The following is a 15,040-nucleotide window of genomic DNA, read 5'->3' on the forward strand; positions in this document are numbered from 1 at the left end:
GGGCTTCCGAGTGGGAGGAAGCAGTTGAACAAAGGCCCCGAGGCGTGAAATAGCCTGACATTTCAGGAAGCTATAAGTGGTTTGGTTTGGCTGGAGCATAATGTAGGGGAGAAGAAGGACATGCATTGTTTGTGGCACACATATAGATAGTTAATTATAGCTAGACTTAAGTGGTTCGCTAATTGCCTCGCCTCTGTGTCTGGTCATCTGGAGAAGATAGCTATTTCCCTGTTGCTGGAGGCTCCTGTCTCGTGGTCAGCTTGGTGGCTAGACCAGGCCAGGTGTCCTTGAGAAGGACTGTCTCTTCACATTCTGGGTTTAGCCATCAGCACAGTAAGCCATGGCTGAAAGGAGGTTTAGTTTGGGGTAGTCCACCTGTATCCCTGTCCCTGAGGCACTCCAACCCACTCCCAGCCAGAGCCCTCTACTGCCTCTTTGCAAGCTGGAGGCAGGTTGCAGTTGGGGCATCGCTTGACCTCACTACTTTTTCAGCCACTGCCCGCCATCTAGTCCCAAGGCCAATATAACTAGTTTTGATTTTCTTTTACAGCAGCAGTCCAATCCTAGTACCACTTCTGTATTTGGGTTCAGTCAGATAGGTGGAGCCACTGTGTATGTCACGGGAAAAGGGATTTGCTATAAGAATTAGACTTTACACAATTGCGAAAAAAAATCTGGGAAGTGAAGATTCATGTTATGGGCTGAATTGTGGTCCCTCCTTGAATTCATATGTTGAAGTTCTAACCCCAGTACCTCAGAATCTGACTGTATTTGGAGACAGGGTCTTTAAAGAGGTAATTAAGGTAAAATAAATCACTAAGATGGGCCCTAATCTGACTGGTGTCTTTATAAGAAGAAATTAGGACACAGACACACACAGAGGAAAGACCACGTAAAGACAAAGAGAATACAGCCATCTAGAAGCCAAGGTAAGAGGCCTCTGAAGAAACTAATGCTACTGATACTTTGATCATGAACTTCTAGGCTCCAGATCATGAGAAAATCAATTTCTTCTGTTTAAGCTAACTGATCTGTGGTACTTTGTGGTGTCAGCCCTAGCAAACTAATGCAGTTTAAAGGGGAATTTGGAGAATCATAGTCACCATCCATCCTCCTCAAGCCCTGACATGGATGGGCAAGTTGGAACTTGCAGGGAGAATCTGAGAAGTCAGGCAGGTCCAAATGTTGAAGTGGAAATGTGAGGTGGGATTCATGGAAAGGTATGTGGGAAGCTGTTGAATCTCTGCAGCTGCTATTTCTGTGGTAACCAGGCATCTGGTAGTGGGTGTGGAACCACTGTTGGTGATTAGAGCTAGAAACGGGATGAGAACAAGTTGAAGCCCATCAGGCACCTCTCTGTCTTTCTGTTACATTTCTGACTTCAAAGACGTTTAGAGAGAAACAGTTACTGCTTCACTTCCACTTCCCAAGTCTTGTGAAAGTTCTGCTTTTAGCCAACTTGAACTTGGAGCCATAGAGAAAAGGAGATTCTGAGCTTTCAACTTGACCCAGTTGACAATAGAATGGTGCAGCTCATTAACCCTTTGAGATGCTCTGGAAGAGACAGAGAGAGAGAGAGAGAGAGAGAGAGAGAGACTGTAAGATCTAACAGGTTGCATAAATACCCAAAACTATAATCCTCATCATTTACACATTAAAGGCTCTTAGAAGTCTTGCTGAAAGAAACCCATATAATTTTGATCAAGCTTTTCCCAAACGTTTTTGACTACTCAGCCTTCTTTCTCCTGAGCATAGCCATATTAACAACCTGAAAGCTTCAGAATGGATGTTGGCAACTGCTCCTTGATGGCAGCCCTGTCAATCAGTTATTCTCTATGCTGTTCAACCCCCTTTATGTCCATGCCCCACCTCTTAGGTAGCAGTTCCTCCCTCAGAGGGATCTTCTACCCAAGGGTTCTCTTTTTGCCTCCTCTTGCTAGCTAGCTCCTGTCCTACCTGAGGGCTGTACAACCTCAACCCTGAGCCTAAAGCCCACCCTATTCTCCCAGCAACCCACAGCATGTTGCATGAGACAGGGCAGAGCAGTGATGGGCAGGTCAGGTGTGGTGATATGTGTGGTGGAGGTACTCTGGAAGAACATGGCCAATGAGTTCCTAGCTGCCTGCTCTTCAACACAATTTGTTTCTAAAAATTGTTATTTGTGTGAGAGATTCACTTTCTGAACAAATTGGGGTAACTTTCTTGCTATCCCCATAATAGTGTCATGCTTATCCCTTGCATGGAGAGATGGTTCCTTGAGATTTAGAGGGTTGCATGGAGTGGAGACAGGAAGGGAATCTCAGATAGTTGGGAAAGGCCACTGGGAATGTGGCACACAGGTGACTCTCATCCATCATGTGGGTCCAAAGTTCATAAAATATGAAGCCCGATTGTTTTAGATAAATGATAGGGATTACTATTTGGATCACACCTTAAACAATAGGCCAGATGTTTCAAATCTGTTGTCTCAGGGTCCAGGCTATTATGATGTTTATACTCTGTCCTACCAAGTCCTGCGGATCTGAACAAATACATTCTCCACTACTGAAGTTGCCAGAAGTACTGGCTGTCAGCCCAGACAGCAACCAGAACAGAGGTGGGCTTTGCACTATATATTGATGCTTGTGTTTTCTTTGTCAATCCAAACATTTGTTGAGGAATTTAAAGCTAAATTTGACCCAAATTCAACCAGGTCTTGGAATTGTAAAACAAAAATTAAAAGACAAACTTTTTCTTTTTCTTTTCTTTTCTTTTTTTTTGAGACAGAGTCTTGCTGTTGTTGTTGCCCAGGCTGCAGTGCAGTGGTGCAATCTCAGCTCACTGCAACCTCCACCTCCCGGGTTCAAGCAATTCTCCCACCTCAACCTCCTGAGTAGTTTGGATGACGGACATGTGACACCATGCCCAGCTAATTTTTGCATTTTTAATAGAGATGGGGTTTCACCATGTTGGCCAGGCTGTTCTCGATCTCCTGACTTCAAGTGATCTGCCCGCTTTGGCCTCTCAAAGTGCTGGGATTATAGGTGTGAGCCACCATGCCCAGCCAAAAGACAAACGTATTTCTAACAAGATTGCAGCCATTGGTTAGCTTGACAGTGCTTTAAATAGCTGTTATTGGGAAAGCACTGAGAAGTCTAAAAAGAGTGCATTCCGTTTCTTGCCTTCTGCACCCCCACTCCTAGGGGTCAGTTGGCAGAGGAGCTATAATTACACCTCAAATGGTTTTAATGACATAGGAGAGAATTCTGACGCCTTAGGTTGGAACAAAAGCAGGCGCCTATCTTCAGTTGGGCATAGTTCACAAATCTCTCAGCTTTCTCCAGATAAAAACAGTCTTGAGAATTCCTGAGAGACAAGATCCCCTAGAGGGGGCCAAGAAATGGAAATAGATGCATTTATTTTAAGCAGCTCATAACTCTGGTCTTCAAGGCCACCTCTTCTCTACCATTTAACTCTGTGTAAATTAGGGCTTTGAAGAACTGGAGGTATTTTAGATCACTTTCCATAATCCCGGGGAAAACTGCTCTGTGGATGAACATTTTCAGTTTATTCCCGAGGAGCCAGTTTTCTCAGAAATTCTGTGTGTGTGTGTGTGTGTAGGGGTGTGTGTGTGTGTGTGCGCGCACACACATGCGTGTTTTTGGAGGGGAGGGTGTCTAAGTGGTCACCCTGGCTCAAAATGGTCACCCTCGCTCAAAATCACACCTCCAGCTTTCTCATTCTCCTGGCTCTCCTGCTGTGGGGATGATCAGGAAAGCCAGTCACCCTAGGGACTCCAATGAAGAGGTGGAAGAGGAGAACATTGTGAAGCTAGGTTTCTAGCCTCTGATTCCCTCCCTGAGGCCAGTTCCGTCTGGAGCACAAACACTGGCCAAGTGGATACATTTTCCCAAGAACCAGCAGAGGGAGCTTGGAATGGAAGCCAAGAGCCTCCAAGGGCCTCAGATGGGAGCATTAGCAATTCTGATTTCCATCTGTTTCTCTCTGTTTATGACACCAAACAAATAACAAAGGACCCTTCCTTGAAGTTGTAGGTGGATTTATGCTCTTCAGTTGATCAGAGGCACCTGTTCCCCACTTTGGGCAGCCGGCTTCCCACAGAGAACCACAGCCTTAATGAGGGGCAATCTGCTACCTTACCTCCTTGCTGTGAGACTCCCCTGCCCAAACCCCATGTGTAGAAAGCCTTGGGGGAGTGGGAGCAGCTGCTCCCACAGTGAAGACAACTAGTGTGCTGTCAAGACCAGACAACTGGGGAATAAGATGACCTCTCAAGAAGTCTGTTCTGGTAGAAATATTTTCCAGGACCAATTGAATAGAGCCAGGTGAGAAAGGCTCAGACCCTCATGGGAAGGGACGACAACTTAGCTAACAGGATGGGCTTTCTGGCCTTTGAGGTTAGATCAATACACAGGGAGAAGTTCAAGAAAACTTTTGGGACAGAGCTTTATTATTACTTATTTCATTTTTATTTGAGGTATAATGCATACCATAAAAGGTATACAATGCACAAATCTTGAGCTACAGCTTGATGACTACAGTCATGCATCATTAATGACAGGAATATGTTCTAAGAAATGCATTGATAGGCAAATTTGTTGTTGCATGAACATCATAGAGTGTCCTTACACAAACCTAGATGGTGGAGCCTACTACACACCTAAGCTGTATAATACAGCCTGTTGCTCCTAGGCTACATACCTGTACAGCATGTTACTGTATTGAATACTGTAGGCAACTGTAACACAATGGTAAGTATCTGTGTATCTATGTATATCTAAACATAGAAAAGGTAACGTATTACACTATGACATTACAATGGTACTACATCAGTAGGCGAAAGAAAATTATCAATTTCATTAAAATCCTATGAGATCACTGTTGTATATGTGATCAGTTGTTGACCAAAATGTCATTCTGTGATGTGTGTCTGTATTTACCTATGTAGACACCCATGTGACACCATACAGATCAAAATATTGGGCATTTCCAGCACTCTAGAAGTTTTCTTTGTGCCACTTCCTGGTGAGCACGAACTCTTCCAAGATAATCACCACTTTAACTTCTTTCATTTCACCACTGATAAGTTTTGCCAGTTGTTGGACTCATATATTTTGTTCATTTTTTGTGCCTGGTTTCCTTTACCCCAATATGATGTCTGTGTGATTTGTCCATGTTGTGTTGGACACTAGTAGTTAATTCTTTCTTAATGGTGGGTAGTATTCTATTCCATGAATATACCACAGTTTGTTTATCCATTCTCCTAATGATGGACATTTTGATTGTTAACAATTTTTGGCTATTATAAATAAAGCTCTACGAACATACATTCTTTTTTTTAAATTATAATTTAAGTTCTGGGATACATGTGCAGAATGTGCAGACTTGTTACATAGGTGTATATGTGCCATGGTGATTCACTGCATCCATCAACATGTCATCTACATTAGGCATTTCTCTCAATGCTATTCCTCCCCTGCCCCCCAACCCCTGAACATACATTCTTGTACAAGTATTTGTGAGCACATATGCACTCATTTCTGTTGGGTATATATTGAGAAATGGAAACACTGGTTACAGGGTACATTTATGTTTAGCTTTAGTCAATACTGCCTAACAGTTTTGTAAAGTGTTGAGCCAATTTATACTCCTGCCAGCAATGAGGGGAGTCATACTGGAGAGCTTTTAAACCAAAATAGTTGCAGCCACACCTCTAGCCTGACGCCATACTGTTTTTCTGGTTCTTCTATAGGATCCATCTGGGACAACACCCTGCTTTGGCCATGTCTAGGGTCATGAATAGGGTGCTATCTGAGCAGGACTTTTAGTCTGAATTTAAGGTTGGGGTCAGTCCTTGATCAGTGATAGGAATCAGTCTGTGGTTAAGGAAAGAACAAGACCACCTTCTCATCTTTTTTGCAATGGTTAGTGATCTTCACTTGTGATGTTGATTATGACGGTGGCAGTGGCTACCACTTACTGAGCTCTTAGCATGGGCCACTGTCTCCTTCAGTCCTCACAACAATCAGATGTGGTAGATAACATTATTATTACTTAGAAATTGAAAAAACCAAGGCTCAGCAAGGTTAGACAGCACATCTAGGCATGCAGCTGGTAAGTGGAAGGGCTGAGATTCATATCCTCAGCTAAAAAACTCTTGCTTTTCTTTCCTTTAGTAATGTTACTTATTCTTTGAAAACAGATATTGGGCACAAATTCAAAAGGATACAAATAGGAAACACAAAGAAGAGCAAGCTATTCTTCCAGCTCCTCCTCTACCCATTTCTTCTTCCCAGAGTCAACCACCATTAATAGCCTCTTGTGTGTGCTTCCAGAGACAGTCTGTGCATTTACAAACATAGACAGAGATTTAGAATGGTATTTTTTCCCCTATTCACTGTCCTGAAACTTGCTTTCTTCATTTAACAAAATATGTCAGATAGCTTTTCATTTTGGTATACAAAAATGACCTCTTTTTCACAGCTGTACTAATTTATTTAAGCGTTCCTCTTTTGATGAACATTTAGGTTGTTTCTGATTCTTTGTTATTATGAACGCTGCTGCCACAAATATCTTTGTATGTATGCCACATTTCACATGTCAAGTATATTTGTTTGATGAGTATTTAGAAGTAGAATTGCTGAGTCAAAGAGTGTGTGTATCTCATCTTCCATAAATATTGTCAACCTGCCCTCCAAATGGCAAAACCAGTGGATTAGGCTCAGAAAGTCCAGGAGATATCAGATCTCAGCAAATTTAAATACTCATCATCACCCTGTTGAGAGGCCTGGCACCCCATGTTTTCTGAATGTGTGAATGAAAGAACCCTTCCTCTCAGCAAACACCGCAGGCCTCCCTGCATGCTTCTTGCATCACAGCTATTCCTTAACTTCTCTGTGATGGCTTTACCCTTGTAATGTTTTCTCCCAGGTTAGACAGAATGTTCTGAGGACAGGAACTTATTTTCCACCTTTGTCCATTACATTTCAGCTTGACAGTGTGAGGCTGAGGTTTCTAGGCAAGTGTGTGACTGTTACTGAATTATTACTATGTAAAAAGATGTTTATCAGGCGTTCATAAGAATGCAAAAGTTTCTGGTGCTTTTTCTACTCACCACTCAAACTTCTTAAATTCTCCCAAACCAGGGATAGGGTTAGTCTCAAAGGCAATGTTAGGAGTGAACCCTGAGGGAGGAACCATCTGTGGATAAGAATAAATTGAGCCACTCATAGTGGGATTTCAGGCACTGTATTGAGTACACGTCAGAGGCACGTGAGGCATGGGGGCCTCTCAAACCTCACCTACAGAGGGTTTTCTATGTGCATGCTTTCATTTCATCCCCTTTTCCATCCTGAGCCCCTAAATAAAGCAGGCTGTAGGTGGAAGAGATGCCTCCTTTTCCAGGACAAAAGGCTCCTGCCAACCGCAGTCCTCATTTACATTTTGTTGACTTATTAAAGTGAGATCCAAATGTTTCGTTGCTCTCAATTACATTTATTAATGGAAGCTAAAAGCCTCTGAGGGTGAAGCTTATTGGAACATATGGTCATCTCTGAGAGCCTCCATCTCTCAGAGAGCTCCATCTCTGAGAGCCTGGGGCTGAAAAGCACAGGGAGGCAATGCACTGGGATTTTAATAACCATTTGGTTTCCCCTCCCCCAAATAATTAAATAAAAAGAGCTTTTCTTCTAAACTTATGAGGGAGAATTTGCCAGTAAATCAGAAAAAAAATCAAGGGAAATCTAGAAGATATATTCATATTAATAATGTCTGCAGACATAAACTTCGGAGATTTAAAGTTTGCTTTGTTTTCAAACTGTCTTCCTTCAACTTTGCTGTATTTCTCAGTAGTTTTGATACTTGTTTAGAGAAGGGTTGTGGATATTGAGATCCATAAAAGGCCCCATCATTGCCTGGTTCACAGATGAGGAAACTGAGTGTAAGACACAGAAGGAACATGCCCAGGGTCCCTATGACAAGAAGGTAAAGGGAGAGTGAGGCTGATGGATTAGGGTAGCCAGGACCTTTTTGGGAGGAGGTGAGTTTGGGCTTTGATTTGAAGAATAGATAGAATTTGGCTGTGTGAAGAGTAGGGGAAGTTGCTGAAGTAGGAGACACTGATGTGAAAAGGTTTGAAAAATGTGGGCTTGTGTCAGGATATTTGTGTTGAGGATAGAAGAAAGAACATACAAGGATTTTGAATGAAGAAGCTAGATGCCAAGAGAAATGATGGCATTCTGATGATGAGGTGGAGAAGAGCCAACATTCATTGACTCCTTCATAATAACCTCATGAGCAGAATTTCTCAACCATGGCACTCGTGATGGTTGGGGCTGGATAATTCTTTGTTGTGGGAATTGTCCTGTGCATGGTAGGATGTTAGCAGCATCCCTGGGCCTCTATCTAGTAGCCAATGCCATTCTCTTCCTAATCTTGGCAACCAAAAATGTCTCCAGACAATGCCAAATTTCCCCAGCTGGGAACCATTACCCCATGAAGTAGGTGTATTATAATCCCCTCCCTACAAGTAAGGGAACTGAGTCTCAGGAAAGGTAAGGAACTTCCCCAGGGTCCCTTAGCTAAAAAATGCTGCAACTAGGTTTTGAACCAGAGCAGTCTGTAGAATCTGCGTTCTTCACCAGGGTGAGACTGGATAAATAGTTAATAGAGAACTAATTACAGTTAGGAAGTGAGGAATAAAGGCTGCTGAAGCCAGTCCCCCATCAGTGCTCATGGAATGGGCTGGGTAGCAGGGCTGGCAGAGCCCAGCACAATAGGAAGTGGAAACTGGTTAACTACAATTCTCTGAGGCCAATGACTCTCTGAATATTAAAAAGTCAAAGATGGAAAACATTTACCTTGCCATAAAGCTAGGCTCCCAGGCTCCAGGTGATCAGTTATGGATATGTTGCAATATTTCAGAAGTGATTACCCAGACTGCTTTGGATTAAAATGCATTTTGTGGTTAAAAAGTTGATAGGCTAAAAAAAAAATTCTAAATCTAGAGTGGATGTTTGCTTCTCCCCAAATCTAATTCATGCCTCACACTGCCACTATAAAATCTATTGATCTGTTAGTTTGTCTCACATTGGAATAATGCAAAGTAAATTTATAAACTCAAACACCAGGTGAATCATCAGTTAAGAAACATGTTGCTTCTCAAGACATCTTCCCTGCCTCTTCCATCTGGTTTCATGTTGCTGGTTACCATTCATTTATTTATTTAACAATTATGATATTGTGAATTGAATAATATTAAATTTGGCCCTGGGGATATATAGTTGAGATACAGATTCTTCCCTTTGAGAACTCACAGTCTTCTGATCTGTCTAGGGCAAGCACAGGCATCATAGGACAGTTTCAAGAGGAGATAATAGGACTAAGGCATAGGAAGAGTGTGAGGCACTCCGGGTGGTGGACAGAGTATATGAAAAGGCCTGGAGGCATGGCATCTTGGAGTTTTAGAGGAATTGCACGCCATTTAACACGGCTTCAAGGGAGAGTGTAGGTAAGGACACAGCTTGATTGTAGCCAAGTTGCATCCCACAGGGCCCTCTTTTCTTTCCCTTCTGGCCTTTGTTTCTGTTTTGTGGATCCCCAGTTCACCACCTAGCACTTTGCCACTTTTCAAGTGTCAATTTACCTCTCCAGAAAGCCTTTCTTAAGTACCGCCTGTTCCCCGACTTTGACTCCTCATGACTCTCAGGATTCATACTCTTATTTTGGTAATCATCAACTTTTATCAACAGTTGAAGTGCTTTGAAGGCAGGAATTGTGTCTTATAGTTCTCTGGCTTCCTAGCAGAACTTTAAGAAAGGACTGGTACTCAACAAACATTCCATTGCTCATTTCTTTTGAAATATCAGATCATCACACTGAAGACCTGGTGGTGTTCACTGTGGGAAAATTTGACTGAATTTCTACCTCTGTCTCTGCATGGCATCACTTACCACTCTTTCCTGGGTTTACTCCCACTTTGTTGTTTGGTCCCTCTTGGTATCTTGTGAGACTTCCTCTGCATCTGTGAGCTCTGGTGTTCCCTAGGTTCTGGTTTGGTATCCGGTATCTACAATCTACACGCTGCCTGGCCAATGTTTTTGTTTAACGTTTTTAATTATCATCAACTTGCAGACAACTCTTAGTCCAGCCAAGAAATATTCCTGTATCCCAGACCTATTTCCACCAGGACTGCCCTTACTCTGGGGCCTACAGTAGAATTCCTCATTCTTACCATCTCCTCTCTTAAGCCTACTCTTCCTCATTCTGTATTCTATGGCCTGGTGAATGGCACCAATGTTATTTCAGATGCCAATCCAGAAATCTAGGTAACCTTCAAGAGTTCTTTATTTCTGTCCAACCAGACACCAAGCCCAGTAGAATCTCCCATTAAATTACTTCTAGAATCTGTGCCTCCTTCTCCAACTGTCTTTACTATTGGTTTAGAATTTATTTTATTTTTATTTTTTTGAGACTGAGTCTTGTTCTGTTGACCAGGTTGGAGTGCAGTGGCATGATCTCGGGTCACCGCAACCTCCACCTGCCAGGTTCCAGTGACTCTCTTGACTCAGTCTCCTGATTAGCTGGGATTACAGGCATGCACCACCATGCCTGGCTAATTTTTATATTTTTAGTAGAGATGGGGTTTCCCCACGTTGACGAGGCTGGTCTTGAACTCCTGACCTCAGGTGATCCACCCACCTTGGCTTCCCAAAGTGCTGGGATTACAGGCGTGAGCCACCGCACCAGCCAGAATTTATTCTTTCTTGCTGAGACTATCTGTCCTTAGCTGCTCTTCCTGTCTCAAAGAGAGTCCCACTACCTTTCTAAAAACCAAGATTGATATTACCATTCTTTCATTTAAATTCTTTAGGAAAAATTTAGGGATAATATTTAAAATCCTCAGGTGAAATCTCAAGATGCTCCATAAACTCACTTCCACAACTTTTTCCAAAAAATTACTTTATGACAGAGACCATGGAATACAGGGACTCCACAGAGTTTGGTAAATGATTAAGTGTTTTGACTATCTGAATGTGGTGTGAGTGTGGTTTTAGCTTGGGGTTGGATAATGTAACCTCACACTCAACATAATCTCTGGGGCCTGTTGTTCAGATTAACAGGGTCTGACCTGAGACCTCTCTGCATGTTCTGGCACCTCATTTTCTGGTCCAGAGAAGGTAAATTCCCTGTCCTGTCATTAGGCCATTGTCAAATGTCCTGCCTTATCAATCAAGATATGCCAGAAATGAGTGTTCTTCAAAGGAGAGCTGGTATCCTTTTTACTAACAGGCTTTGCTAATTCCATAAAAAGATGACTTAGAGCTCTAATCTAGTATATTTGTGAGGAAATCAGAACCTAAGATATTTTTATTTGGTAGGAGTAAATCTGTCCAATCTTTCTGCATTACTTTTTACTTTATTAGCAGTAACAATGTCCTAGGTATTAATGCTTTCCTGATATAGACTGCTTTCTTGTGTAGTATCTCATTTTTATTTTTGAACTATACAAAGTTGGAATGGCAGATATTGCTATCTGAGAAGCAAAAGTGGGATTTGGACTAGAGTTTAGTGGACTCCCAGCTCAGTGCTCATTAGACGATGGCCACAGTCTTTGTCTTTGTCTTTGGAAAACAACCCATCTCTGAAACACTGTAGTTTCTGAAGTGGTCTCATGTATTTTTTTCTAGTTTATTTTATTTAAGGAAAATATTTCCCATTCTGTTTTTATCTCTTTGATTTCTGTCTTACTTTCAACACTAGTGAGATAATTGCAGAAGTTAGTAGTAAGATTTTCTCTCTGTTCTAGCATTTCCTGAGGACCAACCAGAGAAACTGCTACTCTGGGCATTGGTATTTTATTACCTTGGATAGTACCCTAATCCAAGGTACACCACTTGGGACTCAACTCTTTGTCTTTGAATTCTTAGCTGGGTTTCAGTCATGCAAAGTGAAAAAGTTTTAGAGACATGCTGTACAATAATGTGCATATTGTTAACAATACTGTACTGTACACTTAAAAGTTTGTTAAGAGGGTACACTTTGTGTTATGTATTTTTTACCAGACTAAAAAGATTCTTGCCTGAGTACTTAAAGGTATTTCTGCTGTGTTTTGGGGCCAAAAATTCATTGCAGCCCAGAGAACAAGAACAGGGAACTCCACTACTGAGGAAGACAGTCTTGCACTTTCACATGACAAAAGCGAGTTCTCTTGGAGGGCTTGCAAAGCAAGATAGAGACTGCTCTGATGGTGGACACATCTGGCCACATGGGACCTGAGTTCCTAGGGCTTTGACATGCAGGCATCGCCACACAATGGTGAGGAATGCAGTGCTTGGTGTACATAGTCATGGACAACGCCAGTCATTGCTCCTTTACTCAGGGGACTCAGTCCACCTGGAACACTTTCTCTTCAGCTCTGCTTGCTGAATCTGTACTCTTCAGAACTCAGTTGTGATGTCACTTTCTCTGGGAAATCTTTTATTTTTCAACTCAGAGTGAATTGTTCATGCCTAGGGGATTCCATAGCACTCTGTACCGTTTTGGTTATGTCTCTTAGAAAGAGGCAGTGTAGCATAGGGTCAAAAACCCAGATGCCGCAACTATACTGCTGGGTTTGAATCCTTACTCTACCACTCACTAGCTGTATGACCTTGGGTAAGTTAGTTCATCTCCCTACTTCTTTATGACATGAGAATGAGGATGATGGTGATAATGATGACAATGATAGTACCTATCACACAGAGTTGTCGCAATGAACCATATATGGTGAGTGCCCTGGGATGGCCATTACTATGGTTAGCCCAGTTTGGCCATGGTCGGATGTACTTATTTGAATCCTACTGCACTGAGTGTTATTATCAGTTTTAGTAGGTATTTGTTGAGTTCCAGACTTTACATAATAGGTGCTCAATAGACATTTGTTGAATTGCTTATTGAATTGAAATTAATCAAGATGTACATAGGAAAAACAGCATTGAATCAGACAACCAATCAATGAGAATTTTGTTAAGTGCTGACCAAGAAACTAGCCTGTGCAAAGATTTAGGCCTTAGTATAGTACGAAACGTAGCAGTCTCCACTATATAATATTGTTGTTTGTTGTAATTATAATTACTAAATTCCTTTAAGCAAGTACAAAATTCAACAGTCCAGCACAGAGCAGGATACTTAGTGGACAATTTAACAAATGTCTAGTGAATCAAATTTTCTTCCTGAGTTTAAATGACAAGGATCAGTTTACAAAAAACATAAATCACCCAAACTCTTTCAGGAATTGGTTCGCTATGGCAGGTGATGACAGCTCATCACATCATGTGCCATTCACTGAGCAGCCAAGGATACTCTTCAAAACCCGGTGTCTCCCTTTGAATTTATTTTAACATTTTATTTTGAAATAATTATTTTGAAATAGGTTCATAGGAACATGCAAAGGCAGGACAGAGAAGTCCTGTGTCCCCTTTCCTCGATTCTTTCAATGGTTACATCTTATGTAACTGTAGTAAAATATAGAACCAAGAAATTGACGTTAGGACAATGTATGTGTGTAGTTTGCCCTTTGAATTTTCATTTCGCATTTCTGTGAGAAAGCAGGGAAAATGGCTTCAGAAAAGATAGTTCAAAGGCCACTCCCCAGAGAGGCATTGACCTGAGGTCCACTGGAGTCGGGGTATCTCAGCCCCTCACAGCCACAAAAGGCCCCTGCAGAGATGCGCAAGGGGGCTTGAAGATTGTCCAGGCCCTCCACCACCAGGCAAGCAGAAATGCAAGTGTAGAGGAAGAAGGGCATTTCGGACCTTCAGATTTATGTGCAGGTTTCACAAACCCCGACTCTGTTTGCTTTTCTTCTCACTCGGAGATTACTCATGCTTCAGGACATAATTCTTCAATGAATCCCCAATCTGAGGCTGAGCTTGGTGCCTTCTGCTAGGCTCACATAACTGTATTCCAAAGGTCCAATCCACATTTATGAGAAGGAACAAAGGTAGAGACAAGTGCAGCTAAGACACCCACCACATAGCTCTGTTTATGAAGCTGCAAATAACCCACTTACTGAGGTGTCGGCAATGGTATTTTATAGGGGTTTAGAACACCTCATAAAGGCCTTTTATTCAGCATGCTTAATTTTAAATAGGTCCTTAAATTGTAGGGCATCTAAATGCCAGTGTTCTTTGAATATTTATGTCCTTTCTTCAAGGAGAAAAATAGCAGAAATGGCCAAGACAAGGTGAAAGACTAGGCCACCATTTCCAGCTGCTTCAAAGGGAATGGTTTAGGAATAACGGGAGGGAGGTTTCTCTCTTATTAGCAGGGCTGGGAGAGGGATGTGGCAATTAAGAATTCTCTGGCATCTGTGTGCTGAGATTTGGGTGGACAAAACTCATCCTGCAATTAGCATGGTAGCTAGTGTGCGAGCAGGCCACCCCACGGAACAGGTATATGGGTTACCACCAAAGAGCCAGCATGTACTGAGGGCTTACTATGTGCCAGACTCCTTTCAGAACTTAATTTGATCCTCACTGCAACCAAATTGGACAAATACTTTGTCACTCCAGAGAGGACAAAAGTGAGGATCAATAAGGTAAGCAACAGGTTCAAAGACTTAGGACTAGTAAGCAGTGGACCCAGAATTTAATTTCTGTTTGCCCTTGGGGATTTGCTTCCCAACTTTCTCCATTGTAAAATGAAGATGAATAGTAAAGCAACAACCTGGGTGACAACCAAATGAGATCATCACCATAAATATAGCCCAGTGCCAAATATATAGTGCTTGATCAATGCTAACGTCCATCATTGTATTTTTATTAAAAAGCACTTGTAGAGTACTTACTATATGCTAGACTCTCTTCCAACCACTCGGCAAGTCTTAACACATTTGATCATCATAACAACCCCAAGAGGTGGGATCTTTATCATCTTACAGATAGGGAGTGGAGGTACAGAGAGATTAACGGAATCATCCAAGGTCACAGTGAGGCAGTGGCACAGCTGGGGCTCAATCCCAGGCAGTCTGCCTACACAGCCTCTGCTCTGAACCACTATT

This window comes from Pan paniscus, chromosome 2 (assembly GCF_029289425.2).
Source record: "Pan paniscus chromosome 2, NHGRI_mPanPan1-v2.0_pri, whole genome shotgun sequence".
Lineage (NCBI taxonomy): Eukaryota > Metazoa > Chordata > Mammalia > Primates > Hominidae > Pan > Pan paniscus.